A 15,274-nucleotide genomic window follows, 5' to 3' on the forward strand; every position below is an offset into this window, starting at 1 on the left:
AAGAATTTAGATGCTGGGGGCAGAACCAAGATGACAGGGTAGAAAGACACATATACTCTAGTGCTCCCCCCACAGCCCACAAAATACCTGCAAAAAAGACTCTCAACAAAGTCTAGAGCAGCAGAAGCTACAGAACAACAGAGCAAAAAAGGTTTCCAGCCAAAGGTAACCCAGAGGGCTGACAGGAAAGGTCTATCTCAGGGGACACTGAGCCAAGCAGAGCACAGCCCTGGCCATGTGGCACTGGGAGGAAAAGGACCTGAACAGACCTCTGGGCACAATTCCTAGCAGGGAAGGTCCCAGATACCTCAACCCACAAGCAACAAGGAAAGCTTCAAAGGTCATTGGGGGAGAGCTTTTCCAGCTGGGTGAGAGGGACTGGGGTTTCTTCAGCAATAACCCCAGGAGACAGCAGGGGCCATAGCAGCAGGCTGCAGGCAGCTACAGAGGCCAGAAAGCAACCTGGGTCCATTGTTCAGGCAGCTCAACTTAAAGCTGCTGGCCATAGGGAGCAGCTGATCTAAACCTCAGCCCTGAGTGATGGCCCTGCCCCCACCCAAAGCCCAGAGGAACCGAGCAGCTGAGTCTAATCTCTTGACAAAGGATTCAGAAGTCAAGTAACTGACTGGGAAAATGCCTAAAAAAGGGAAAAAAATAAGACCATAGAAGGTTACTTTCTTGGTGAACAAGTGTCTCCTCCTATCCTTCCAGATGAGGAAGAACAAGGCTTACTGTCACAGGAAGTTAAGACTCCTGCCTCCAGGACCCCCAAAGTGAACTTAAACTAGGCTCAGGCAATAGAAGAGCTTGAAAAGCCAGTTAGCAGCTTACTAAAGGAGAACCAAAAAATATACTGAAGAAAATAACATCTTTAAAAAGAGGCTAACTCAATTGGAAAAAGAGGTCCGAAAAGCCAATGAGGAGAAGGAGGCATTATAAAGCAAAATTAGCGAAATGGAGGAGAAGGTTCAAAAGCTCACTCAACAACACAGTTCCCTGAAAGAGAGAATTGAGTTCAGGGAAATGAATGACTATGAGACAAACCAAGCAGTTAGAAAATAAAACCAAAAGTTTGAAAAAATAGAAGATAATGTGAAACATCTCATTGGAAAAACAACTGACCTGGAAAAAAGATCCAGGAGAAACAATATAAAAATTATGGGACTATCTGAAAGCCATGATCAAAAAAACAGCCTAGACATTATTTCCTATGAAATTATCAAGGAAAACTGTCCTGATATTCTAGAACCAGAGGGCAAAATAAATATTGAAAGAATCTACTGATCACCTCCTGAAAGAGACCTGAAAAGAGAAACTCCTAGGAATATTGTGGCCGAATTTCAGAGTTCCCAGGTCAAGGAGAAAATATTACAAGCAGCTAGAAAGAAACAATTTGAATATTGTGGAAATATAGTCAGGATAACACAGGATCTGACAGCTTCAACATTAAGGGATCAAAGGACTTGGAATAAGATATTCCAGAAGTCAAAAGAACTAGGAGTAAAACCAAGAATCACCTACCCAACAAAAATGAGTATAACACTTCAAGAGGAAATGGTCATTCAATGATATAGAGGGCTTTCAAGCATTCATGTTGAAAAGACCAGAGCTATATTTTCAAACAAAAGAATCAAGAGAAGCTTGAAAAGGTAAACAGGAAAGAGAAATCATAAATGACTTTCAAAGCTGAACTGTTTACATTCTTACATGGAAAGAAAATATTTGTAACTCTTGAGACTTTTCTCAGTATTTGGGTAGGTGGAGGGATTGTACACACACACACACACACACACACAAACACATATAGACAGAGAGTACAGGCTGTGTTGAATCAGAAGAGATGATATCCATAGAAAACACATATAAAGTAAAAATTAAAGGGTGAGGGAGGAAAATACTGGGAGGAGAGTAGGAGAAATAGAATGGAGCAGGCTATAATTCACAAAAGAGATAAAGAAAAATCTTGTTCAGTGGAGGATAAAAGGGAGAAGTGGAGAGGGGGGAAGCGAAGCTACTCTCTCCTCATATGGCTTAAGGAGGGAATAATATGCTCACTAAATTTGGTATGAAAATCTATCTTATACTACAGGAAAGTAGGGGAGAAGGTGACAAGTGAGGTGAGGGGAATGATAGAAGGGAGGGCAAATGGGAGAAGGGAGTAACTAGAAATAAACACTTTTGGAAAGAGACAAGGTCAAATGAGGGAATAAAAAAATAAGAGGGTATAGAGTAGGATAGAGTGCAATATAGTTAGTATTGCTCAACCTGATTATTATGGAAGTCTTTTGCAAAATGACACATATATAACCTGTATTGAATTGCCTATCTTCTCAGTAAGGATGGGTAGGGAGGAAGGGAAGGAGGGAAAGAAGGTGGGATTCAAAGTATTAGAAATGAATGTTGAGAATTATTATTACATATAACCAGGAAATAAGAAACACAGGTAATGGGGTATAGAAATTTATCTTGACCTACAAGAAAAGAGAGAAGATGGAGATAAGGGAAGGGTGGGGTGTGATAGAAGGGAGGGTACATTGAGGGAAGGGGTAATCAGAATGCAAAGTATTAGGAAGTGAGGAGAGGGGAGTGATGGGGAGAAAAATTGGATGTGTTACCAACTGATGTAAAAACAATTAGTATTAAAGTAACTGACTGAAAAAAAAGAATTTGGATGCCATGGCACTTAGTGCATATATATATATATATATATATATATATATATATGTATGTATATATGTATTTATGTATATACACATGTATGTATGTATGTTTATATGCATATGGTTATGATTACATATGTATATGTACACATATATGTATATGGTTGTATATGTATATATAAATATGCATGTGTATATATGTATGTATATATCTATATCTATTTATCTATATCTTCTTTGTCGATATTGCCTTTTAGCAAAATATAGTTTCCTTGCTTATCTCTTTAAATTAGACTTACTTTTTCTTTGTGTGAAATAATTATTGCTACCCCTGACTTTTATTAGTTTAACTCAGGCATGATAGATTTGTGCTCTAACCCCTCATTTTAACTCTGTGCATTTTGTTTGTTTGTTTGTTTCTATCAAATGTATTTCTGGTAAACAACTTATTGCTGAATTCTGACTTTTAATCCATTCTGCTGTCTACTTGCATGTTATATGTGAGTTCATTCCATTCACATTAATTACTAACTGTGCTTTTGTCTCCATCCTATTTTCTTCTCTTTTCTTTTTATCCTGTCCCTTTTCTAATGTCTTTTTTTTTTTTTTGCTTCTGACCAATGCCTTCTTTTACATTCCAGTGACGTGTACTTCTAAGGTGATGTGATCTGGTGAGAGATCTGGTGAAAGATACTCTCCTGGTCTGCAATCTGATCCTTACTCAAGAAGGGCCCCTGAACCCTTGTGACCAAAAGTAATACTGCTTCTCAGGGCTCTTGCTCCCTCTTGACTGAATCTCTTTCTGAGCATTTGCCAAGGCCTTTATCATGTCTGACTTGAAAGCCTCCAACGTTGTTGCTGCTTCTGTTGCTAACCACTCTTTCCACCCCTGGTGTTTTATCTGTGTGGACTCTGGGCCAACCTCCATCCCCATTTCACAGATTTCTCTTTCTGACTTCCTATGTTCTCTTGGACTGGAAAAATATCTTATTCTGATCTTTTTGCTGGCTCTGCCACTCTGTAATTCAATTTGAGGCATTATTTTAAATTTGTTTGGAGGGGAACTGTGGGAGAGTTTGGCTGAGTACTTTCTCTACTTTGGCATTTTGACTCAACTCCTGGAAGTTTTACTTTTTTTTTTAACCTACCTTTCTATTACAATGTACCTTTGTATCATCCCATTGCCTCTGGTCCTTACTGACTGCAAAACTAATGTGATTATTTAATTCAAATCAGAAAAAAAAAAAAACCATGTATTTGGTGACTGTTATATGACAGACATTGTCCTAGTTGCTAGGGATATGAAAATGAACAAGATAATTATTGTTCACATAGTGCAGAAACATAGTTTCATGGTGTCATAAGGTATGTACACAAATAACTACAATGGTCATAAGGGACTTACTAAAGTTGAACTGTTTACATTCCTACATGGAAAGACAATATTTGTAACTCTTGAAACTTTTCAGTATCTGGGTAGTTGGTGGGATTACACACACACACACACACACACACACACACACACACACACACACACAGAAAGCACAGAGTGAATTGAATAGGATGGGATCATACCTTAAAAAAAATGAAATTAAGCAGTGAGAGAGAAATATATTGGGAAGAGAAAGGGAGAAATGAAATGGGGCAAATTATCTCTCATAAAAGAGGCAAGCAAAAGACTTTTCAGTGGAGGGAAAAAGAGGGGAGGTGAGAGAAAAACATGAAGCTTACTCTCATCACATTCGACTCAAGGAAGGAATAAAATGCACACTCATTTTGGTATGAAAACCTATCTCACAATACAGGAAAGTGGGGGAGAAGGGGATAAGCAGGGTGGGGAGGATGATGGAAGGGAGGGCAATGGGAAGAGGGAGCAATTTGAAGTCAACACTTTTGGGGAGGGACAGGATCCAAAGAGACAATAGAAGCAATGGGGGGCAGGATAGGATGGAGGGAAATATAGTTAGTCTTACACAACACAACTGTTATGGACATCATTTGCAAAACTACACAGATATGGCCTATATTGAATTGCTTGCTTCCCAAAGGGAATGGGGTGGGGAGGGATGGATGAAGAGAAGTTGGAACTCAAAGTTTTAGGAACAACTGTCGAGTAGTGTTCTTGCTACTAGGAAATAAGAAATACAGGTAATGGAGTATAGAAAGTTATCTGGCCCTACAGGACAAAAGAAAAGATGGGGACAAGGGAAGGGAGGGATGTTAGAAGAGAGGGCAGATTGGTGATAGGGGCAATAAGAATGCTCAGCATTTTAGGGTGAGGGGAGGGGAGAAATGGGGAGAAAATTTGGAACCCAAAATTTTGTGAAAATGAATGTTAAAAGTTAAATAAATAAATTTTTAAAAAACCAAATAACTACAATGTAAATCAGAATATAAGAAGTGAAAGGAGAATTTCAAATGCTATGACATGTCAGTGAACTTTTTATTGGGGGAGGAAAAGAGGTATGCCAGGCTAGGTGGGTCTGAAGGAAAGGAAAGATTTGAGAAAAAGTAAAAAAATATATAGGAAGAATGAGGACTTTTGAAAGGGAATTGGATTTGTTGATAAGGTAAAAAAATAGCTTCCATTTGTGTTGAAAAATATAGCAAGTAATTCAGGTAGTATAGGTATTATTACATCCATTTCACAGATGAAGAAATTAGGGCTCAGAAATGTAAGGTGACTTGCCCATGGTCACATAGTTATTAAATGTGTGGAGTGGAATTCAAAGCTAGATCTTCCTGACTGTCCAGCACTCCATTCATTACACCACACTGCCCTTCATGATCATTGAGTGGCCTTGGAAAAAATAGTTTCAGTAATGAGGTGGGAATAGAAACCAGGTTTCAAGAGATATTATTATGTCATATTCTCACATTAAATATAATGTTCCACATGAAAAAAATTGTTTGAAACTGTACTTTATTGCTATAGTGAACTCCCTGTGAGAAAATTCACTTCAGAAAGTTGCCAAGGGACAAAGGGAGGTTAAGCGACTTAAGGGTCATACAAGCAGCATGTATTGGAGAAGACAGGACTTGAACCCAGCTCTTCCAACTCTGAAGCCAGTTTTGAATCTATTATGCCACATTACTTATCTGTATTATATAATACTTAAATACATAAATCGTACCATGTTAAGCATAGGTCCACTGTTGGTATAATTTTGCTCTGGCAAAATTTGCTCTCCTAGGCTATTAGATCCAACACACACCTCATATATTATATCTATTTTAAGCTATACGTGAAGCTAGATAGGCTTTAAAATCCCTTCTGAACCTAGGATCCTCTGTGGTCCAACAAGAGGTCATTCAGATCCCGCTTAAAACCTACTCTGATGATAAACTCCCAACCACCCAAGGAAGCCCATAATATTTTTGGACATCTTGAGTACTAGGATGTTTTTCCATATATTGAGTTAGAATTTCCCTACTTTAGCCTGAGTAATTCCTTCCTGTCCCCCTGCCACAAGTTAAGAAAAGAATCTGTGCAGAACTCCAACACACATCCATTCCATCACACAAAGTATGACCAGGATCCTGTCTGGAAGAAAAGTTAGATGAGGATTCAGTAACAGCAGTCCTCCCCGGGTATGACGGATCCCTTTCCTAAACATTAGATTCTTCTTGCATCAGTCATTTTGAGACACAATGGGCATCCTGCTCACGTCAGCCAAGGGACCCAATTTCAGAGTCTTATACTATTTATAGGGTCCTTGGGTACTTCCTGGTATTGGCTAACCCTAGGCTTCTTCTCAAGCCCAGGTTATAGCTAATGTTAATAACCAGTATCTTGGAGACAAAGGTGACCCCAACATCAAAGTTTCTCAATCTGATGAAGTTATATCCAATTGACTGCATGATATAGGAGAGAAAGAAGTAGCCTGGAAGACAGAAGACTGGGCTCTGCCAACTTCCCATGTGACTGAGTAAATCATCGCATTTCTCTGAGCTTTAGTTTCCCCATATTTAGAATGAGAATAATTAAACCAAAACACCTTTAACATTCCTTTCTATTAATTTTTCTCTTATGCTCTTCCCAAGTGTCTGTAACAGTAAGCACCCTGATGTACACAAGGGGGTCTGCTATCACAGTTTCTGTACCTCTAAAAGGAAAGACAACTTTTGAGGGGTTAACAATCTCATTTAATCAAGCACATATGTTATTCACTTAGTTCAGGAAATCAACAGACAGCATTTCCAAATTGTCTGACATAAGCAACCCATATATCACAAATCAACATACAAGTCTAACTCTCTGACCATAGTTGCCAGAGAGGAAAGCACCACATCTGGGTTTTCAAAGCCAGGGAGCTCCTTAGCAGCTTCCCAGAGTCTCATCTGGCACACAAAGCTCCTTCCAAAAACTAAGCCCCAAAGTAACACCTTACCCTCAGAGTGTTTATACCTTTTTTAGAGATGAAGGGCATCCCAACCCTTGAGAACCAGAGCTTCATTAACAAAAGGTGTGGGCCTTCCTACAAATATTCCTTAATCAAACTCCCCTTACTGGGCAGGTCCATTAATGGGTAGGGAAGATTTTTAATCACATTAACATTACAAATGCCTATAGTGTTTCTAGTTAAAAAAACCAGTTTTCTATACTTTACACCTAGTAAAGACACGTGGCTGAAAAAAAGGTAAGATTCAATCAGAGGCATTATACTTCTTGATTATACTAAAACAAAAACAACAAAAGATCCTACTTTGCTTGTCCTTACAGTACCACCTCCGCTATAAATCAACAAGTACCAATAATTAGATGTTCATTAAGCACCTATTATTTACTAGACACTGTGTTAGGTAGTGGTGATGCAAAAATAAAAACTTGCATTCATAAAATCTTCTCTTCTTCCTTAAATTTTCCTAAAGTATTTTGTTTGGGTCCCTCTTTTGTCCCCATCACACTTTATCTCAAATTATATTTCCCTGTGTATAATATAGCCACTATACAGAATATCAGTTCTTTAAGGGCATGGACCATATTACTATTTTGGCATCCTCAGGGCCTGGCATAGTGTCTCCTCACACAGAAGATGTCTCATAAGTGGCTGTCAAATTCAATTAAATTGAAGTTCTAAATTCAGATGGCAAGAACCAGAAAGAAGCCAGTAGAAGCAAGTCAAATAAAATCAGATAAGTCATATTGTGAAAGGTGTTGAAAATTATAAAAAGTTATACAAAACCAAATCAACTCAACTTTTGTAAGAGTGAAACTATGAGAAAAGTCCTGGACTAGACACTAGGGATCCATACAAAGACAAAAGTGTAACACTCTCTGGCTTCAAGGACCTTCCATTCTATTGGAGGGAAACACCTTCTAAACAGATTTAGAATCTATGTGGTCATGGGAAATGAGAGGAAGCACAAGAAAAGCTTCTCATAGGTGGCAGCACCTAACTCGACTCTTAATGGATGCTAGAGACTGAGAGGGGCTTAGGAGAAAATGTATTTTAGCTAGGCATGAAGAACAGTTTGAAGTGAGTCTGAAATCATTTAATTATAGCTTTTTACTTTAGGATCAAAAAGAATACAAAGAGCAAGGATAAAAATGCAATTTTAAAATAATTTTGCAAAAGGAATAGCCTTAAAATATGATATGATTAATTTGCAGGCAATACCTTATACCCAACATTGTAGGATTTTTTCCTTCAAATCACAATAACAGTGACTGAGAGGTGGAAGGGATTATAGAAGCCACATAGTCTAACTCTATCGTTTAATGGAAAAGGAAGCTGAATTCCAAAGACATGGTGTCCTATCCAAGGTCATACATGTAGCAAAGAAGAATTTTAACTCAGACTATGGGATCATAGACTCATAGACATAAACTTAAAAAGGACCTTGGAGGCCATCTTAGTCTGATCCCCTCATTTTAAGGAGGAGGAAATGTAGAGACAGTATTGGACAATGGAAAGTGCAAAGGATTTGGAGGAAGGGGACCTAAGTGCAAATCGTAGCTCTTCCCCTTATCTCCTCTGTGATTTTGGGCAAGCCTCTCTGGGGCTCATTTTCCTCATCTGTAAAAGGACAGAATTGTAGTATGTGCCCTCTAAAATTCCTTTCACCTCTGAATCAATGGTTCTCTGAATGTGGGGCATGGAAGATTGATCCATATCACACAGATAGTAAGCACCAAAGTTAATATTTGAACCTTCATCCTTGCAAGTCCAGGAATTTTCGTCCTATGACTGCAAACCTACTATTCTTTTGACTCCACTTTTCTGGCTCAATACTATCTTATTCTTTCAATAAAGGCAATTCTTTCAATGTTTAACTGAATGTGATTTAATTTTTTTTATTTTCTGTGAGATTTTTTGCATAAGTTATCAAATTAGAGGGACGAAATCCATTGCTAGATTATGTTTCATGATTCTTGTTTTCAAAGAATGCAACCCCAGTGCCTAGATTGTTCCAAACCCCAAGGTCATTCTGTCTTCTTTTTGCCTGGGTTGGAGAGTCTGAACTATAGTAAACCATAGGACTTTGTCTCTTGTTTGCCTTAGTAATAAGCATTTACCAGAAATCCCTCTGGCTGTAGTTAAGTCTCTTGTTCCCCTGAATTACACACAAGTCCTATTCCTGATCCTCAGGAAGTATATTCTAGCTGAATCAAATTTATTAAAGTTTTCCCCCCTGCCTTTAGGCAGTTATTATTAACTTATGTTATTCTAAGTCTGATTTTTAGTGGAGAACACCATCCAAGTTGCTCTGAGGATACTCTCTGGCCACAATGGGGCTGAGAAAGGGGAGATATTTAATAAAATGAGAAGAGCACTAAAGAGAAGTTTCTGAGAAAGTGAATGATCCAGTCTGTCACCCCACCTATATCTCACAGCCATCCTCCAAGATCCCTATTCATTTTCCTGCCAGTCCTAAATCTGTTTGTGCAGAGCTGTCAGCCAGGGAAGTCGGTATTAGATAGAAAAACTTCAGCAAATAGCTGGGAATCTGTAACACGGGAAACAGTCTTAAGACTGAAAAAAGGAGGACTTGAAAGGTCCAGAAATTTTGTGGAGTTTATGGGCAATGGGTCAAATGATACACAGATAATGACTTCTTTTGAAAAATCCATCAAGATTCATCCATCCCCCAGAGGTAAAAACTAAGTGAGAACAAGCCAATTTCAGTATTGACGTCGAACTATCAAGGAAATCTTGGGAGGCCTCAAGAGTGCAGTCAATGGATGTCATTGTTGTAGATATTCCAAGTACCCCCATCCAAAACAGCTGGAAATTCTTCCAGATGATTCGTGATTTTTTTAACTAATAATTTTCCTTTAATAACCTGTTAAAAAGAATGCAAAGTGAGAAGCCCTACAAAGAATGATTCTTATATTGATATAATGGAAAGAGCACTGACTCTGGAATCAGAGGACTTGACTTAAAATAACATCTCTAAGTCTTACTATCAGTGACTCCTTGGGCAAGTCCCTTCACCTCCCTGGGCATCAGTTTCTTCTTATATAAAACTGGAAGGAAAGGGACGAGTTTGATTACACTAAATTAGGGCTCTTAGCCTAAGGTTTATGAACTGTGTTTTGTTTTTTTTTTTTTGATAATTGGATTTCAATATAATTAGTTTCTTTTGTAATCCTACGTATTTTATATTATACATTTAAACATGAAAACATTAAACAATATTTAATCTTGATTCTGAGACTTCATCAAAATATCTGTCCCTGCAGAACATAAAAAAGATTAAGAATTCCTGGACTAGATGAATTCTGAGGATCGTTTCAATTTCATATCTATGATCTTGTTGCTCTCACTTTAAGGAGTCATCATATCACGGTGTTTGACTTAGGGTTCAAAGAATCTGGATTCAAATGTCAACCCTGACACTTATTAGCTAGGTGACCGTGGGTAAGCCATTGAGCATCTCTAAGTCTCAGTTCTTTCATTTGTAAAAAAGGGAATAATAACAATGAATGCCATACTTATTTCACAGGGTTGTTGTGAACTTCAAATGAGACAATTTATGGAAAGCACTTTGAAAATGTTAAGGCCTTCTAGAAATTTCCATTATTATTAACCAAAAATGTATTAAGAAGGCAAGATCTGTACATGTAATGGGGAAATGTAATGGGAATAATTGCATTCCATGAGACAACAAATAATAAAAATGTTTCAAAGGACCACATGATTTCTTTCAACCAAAACTAACCCAGAGATTTGTTTTTATTTCCCTGAATCAATTGTTATGATCTCGGGTCATAGATTTAAATCCAGAAGAGACCTTAGAGTTCACCTGTGGTAGTCTAACCCCCTTATTTTTGGACAAGGAAAATTCGGAGAGAAGTGCTTGGCCCAAGGTCACACAAGTATTAGGTGGCAGAGATGGATTGTAACCTCAGTTTTCTCACTCTAAATCTAGCCTTCTTTCCACTTTACCAAGATGTCCAAAGGCACAAAGGAATGAGAAAAGGAATATCATTTTCTATGAAAGGGATTATTTGCAAAGGACATTTACCAGAAGATGAAGCAATTCCAGTCTTATTGCTTTATCCTGTGGAAATTTGCATAGAAAAATCACATTCCTTCTAAGATAATCTTAGAGCTTATGAACAAAGCCAAGCCACAGGGAGTATGAACCATTAGATAAACAAGACTTTTAGAAACCCTTAGGATTAAAAGGTTTTAGCAGGAAGATGGTATCTACCGGTCACAGTGGCAGTTCTTTTGGAGTTTTGTTCATTTTTGAATGGGTACTATGACCCATTTCAGCTTATTCCATTGGAGGCCATTTGCTTAACAGATGCTATGCTGCCATTGTATTGGGCTCACCCTTGGAGCTTTCCAGTGAGAGGCAGGATCAATGGGGTAGAGTATATGTTAGAGGAGAAACCAACACTTGTGACCCCCCAAATTAGGAAGATTCAATCAATAACGAATAGCAATGATCCTCCAAAGCAAAGTAGGATAACTAAGGAGGGGAAAGGTCATAGAGGGGCCCTCTTTAGTGGAGAGTAAGCGAGCTTCTTGACTGAATATTAACAACACTTTTAGGGGTAGTCACAGTTTTACTGCACAGCTAGTAAAGAGATTCAAAGATAATATGTCAGGGAGCCTAAGTGCAACTGTGAATTGAGTTTTGCTGTCAATAAATTAGAGCATTTAACTCTTAAAAGGTTAATCATTTTGGAATAGCTCCCTATGCCCCTTTAAAAAGGAGAAAAGATAACTACACATATACATGTGTGAGACACAAGGGGAAGAAAGTTCATGAAAAGTGTCCAGCACAGTTGTTGACATAGGAGAAATTCATGAGAATTTTCTCTTTGCCAATTGTGGGTTTCAGTTGATTAACCTGATGGTTAGAGGTCATTCTTCATGTGTATGAGCTAGAGTGCTAGAGACAGTAAGGAGCCATATTTCCAGAAAAGGGTATTCTGGGAGGATGAATTGGGAAAGTGTCCAGAAATTTTCTTGCAAATACATGGAACTTTGAAGATTCTGTATATTAGAAGCAACAGATAGAATCTATAAACAGGCAAATTTAGTCTTGATATAAGGGAAATCTTCCTAACCATTAGGGTCATTAAAAATAGAATATGCTACTTTGGGAGGTAGTGAGTTTCCTGTCATTGAAGTCTTCCTAACTCAACTCTGGATGACCTCTTGTCAGATTGACTAGAACAAAGCAATTCACTGAATTTCTAGACAAGTTACATTTTTTACCTCTCAAAAAGTGCTTTCTAAAGAGAAATTCATTATAGAGATAGGCAGTTAGGTAGCATGGCATCCTTCTCTGCTTGGTTACATTGGTATTTGAGGCTGCTAGGTGGTACAGTGGTTAAAGCACCAGTGCAGGAGTCAGGACGACCTGAGTTCAAATCTCACGTCAAACACTTGACACTCACTAGCTGTGTGACCTTGGGCAAGTCACTTAACCATAGTTGCCTCATCCTGGGTCATCTCCAGTCATCCTGATGAATATCTGGTCACTGGATCCAAATGGCTCTGGAGGAGAAGTGAGGCTGGTGACCTGCACAGCCCTCCCTCACTCAAAACAAAGTCAAGTGCAAGTCATGTCATTATTTCTCTGATGATATGGTCTTCTTCAGCAACGAAGGACGAATGCACATTGGTATTCACTCTTCATGGTAACTCTCTCTCCTTTCTGACTGTCATAGGAAGAATATTGGACTACAGGAAGGGAGGAAGGGAAGAAACAAACACTTATTAAGCACTTACTCTGTACCAGGAACTGTGGTAAACTAGATAAAAATTAGGAAAACTGGGTTCAAGCCACTTTTCTTCTCTGGGTTTTAATTTTCTCAATTCAAAATGAGAAGATTGGACTTCCAAGGATATTTTAAGGGTTACAATTCTATAAATCCCATTTTCTTCCATCAAAGTCCACCTCCTCCATTCAATAGGCCTTTTGTTGCATAAATTGATGTTGAAAAAGGAACTATTTGCTACCAACTAAAATACTACTGATATACAGTGCTTTAATAAAGTATTCTTCCCTCCAGATCTACTTAATCACTATTAATCAGTGACTATGTAGTGAAGTGGTGTTGACCATGAGGATGGAGGTGAGGATGACAACAGTGAAAGTGATCATGGATTGCCCAAGATTCAAAGAGCTGACATTTGGATCTAGATCTTCCTGACTTCCTAAATCGAGTCTCCTGACCAGTACACCACATGATCTCATGATGTAATATACCGTATACTTAGATCTTATCCATGCACAGTATGTCCCTGCCCTGGGGAAATTGCTAGGATATTTGCTACTAATACATACACAAAGTATGATGATTATTTTGGACTCTAGGTATTGATTCTACTCTTACTCAACAAACAAACAAAAACTAGTAGCAGCAGCGTGAGTGGGTTCATTGACAATGGGCTTCCATCAAGACTCCCTTTGGTCACTGCTCCTTTCTTCCAATCAGCAAGCTCAGAAACCTGGTTCCTTAGAGGACTTACCTGGTTTTGAGCTGTCATCATTTCTCCTCTCTTGATAGAAGTTCTGTTAGAACCGGCTTGGCCTGTGGGACATGACACAAGCCTTCTTCTACCCCTATTCCTTGAAAACCACTCATGCTTCCTTCTTTGAGAGGTTCTAAAAAGTTCTGCTAGTAAGTAATACAGGAAAATATAGAAAACAGCTACAATAACTAATCAGAAAGCAAAGATACAAAGTTGTCCATATAGCTTATTAATTGATTTTGGTCTTCCTTGCATTTGTAGGGAAAAAAAGGCCTTGTTCTTTCTTAAATCCTTGTACTTTGACCTGGCTGAAAACTAGCGTTTTCAAAGACAGTTGGCTCTATGCCTAGGATAGATGCTATCTCAGGCTTTGGTCTCTTGCCAATGGATTTGGTTTGGCAATACTATAGATAGCTTAACCCTTAGGTCATTAACCCTGGCTAAGGGAAACTCTGGTCTCTTCCTATAGCCCCTCCAGATGAGTCTTCCCTTCTCTGGCCATGACCTGAAAGGGAATCTCTTCTTCACTGACTTTCTAGAAGAGTAAGGCCTTTTCCTTAGCTCTCTGGCATCTCCTAAGATTTTTTTCTTCTTGAGTAAGACTCTTACAATTGCCTCTCTTCGCCTTTCCAAGGAGATCTTAGAACTCCAATCTTAAAAACTCTCTCTTTCATTCTTTCTATCTTAGTTGACTGGAAGTGATTGAGGTTATAGTAGCTGAACTTATCCTTGTTCATGTATTTGGCATCTCTACCTTATGGTACTAGATTGACACCTGGACCCTCTTCTTCTTTGAAGTCATGTGGTACTGAGGGAACATATGTCCTAAGCTTTCATGAACCCCTTCTCTGAACATGGTGTTTCAACATTAGAACAGTTCTCACTTCCTAGCTAACTTTTACCTTTACCCTCTTCTTGTCCCTGCCACTGAATTACTACTTCTAGAACTTTCTGATCCCTAGCTCAGTGGTAGTACAGAGAATATAGACTCACAGATCTAGAGCTTTCCTACCTATTCTTCTCTCATTCCCTCCAGCCCCAAACAATCATGCTTTTGAACTGGAAGGGACCTTAAACATCATGTAATTCAGCCACTTTGTTCTCCTGATGAGAAAACTGAGGTCCAGAGAAGTCAAGTGGTTTATTTATTTTACCCATTGTAAGTGTCAGAGTTGAGATTTAAACCCAAACTTTGGATTTCAGACTTTTCCTACTGTTCCAGGGAAGGATCATGGTACTACAACACATTTCTGATGTACTTTTAATTATGTCAGATTAGTTCCACCCCTACAGGAAGGAAGAATAAAATATGTTCTGAGTATTAGTTTGACTATAGAAGCCATATGCAAGTGAAAAACTTGGCTTAAGTTTCATTAAAAAGAAGAAATTAAACTAAATTTAGTGGGAAAAGTGTGTGTGGAGCTTTTCATTTAAACTGTATTTAAAGTTCCAGTATTAGAGAAGGCTGTTTAAACACTAGGTAGCTTAGAAAACCATTAGACCATATGATGGATCAGGCATTGGGAAAGTCATGCACTCACTTCATAGTAATTTTGCTTCACCATGAGAAATGGGAGGACTCTTTATGTGTATCTCACAGTATCAAGCCTTCTAACACCAGCTCTTTTTCCCTTTAGTATGGCCACATTCATTAATCCAAAGATAATAATG

At 38.4% G+C, this 15,274-nt stretch overlaps 1 long non-coding RNA gene across 1 annotated transcript; it reads right to left on the bottom strand.

Annotated features, from left to right (window-relative positions):
- Positions 1-6,798: 6,798 nt before the first annotated feature.
- On the bottom strand, positions 6,799-13,847 carry LOC140517294 (uncharacterized). Its single transcript, XR_011971536.1, has 3 exons — positions 13,601-13,847; positions 12,341-12,808; positions 6,799-9,947 (listed from the first exon to the last, which is right to left on the bottom strand). It is a non-coding gene; the product is annotated as an uncharacterized lncRNA (long non-coding RNA).
- Positions 13,848-15,274: the final 1,427 nt, after the last annotated feature.

The sequence above is a fragment of the Notamacropus eugenii genome, chromosome 1 (assembly GCF_028372415.1).
Source record: "Notamacropus eugenii isolate mMacEug1 chromosome 1, mMacEug1.pri_v2, whole genome shotgun sequence".
Classification (NCBI taxonomy): domain Eukaryota; kingdom Metazoa; phylum Chordata; class Mammalia; order Diprotodontia; family Macropodidae; genus Notamacropus; species Notamacropus eugenii.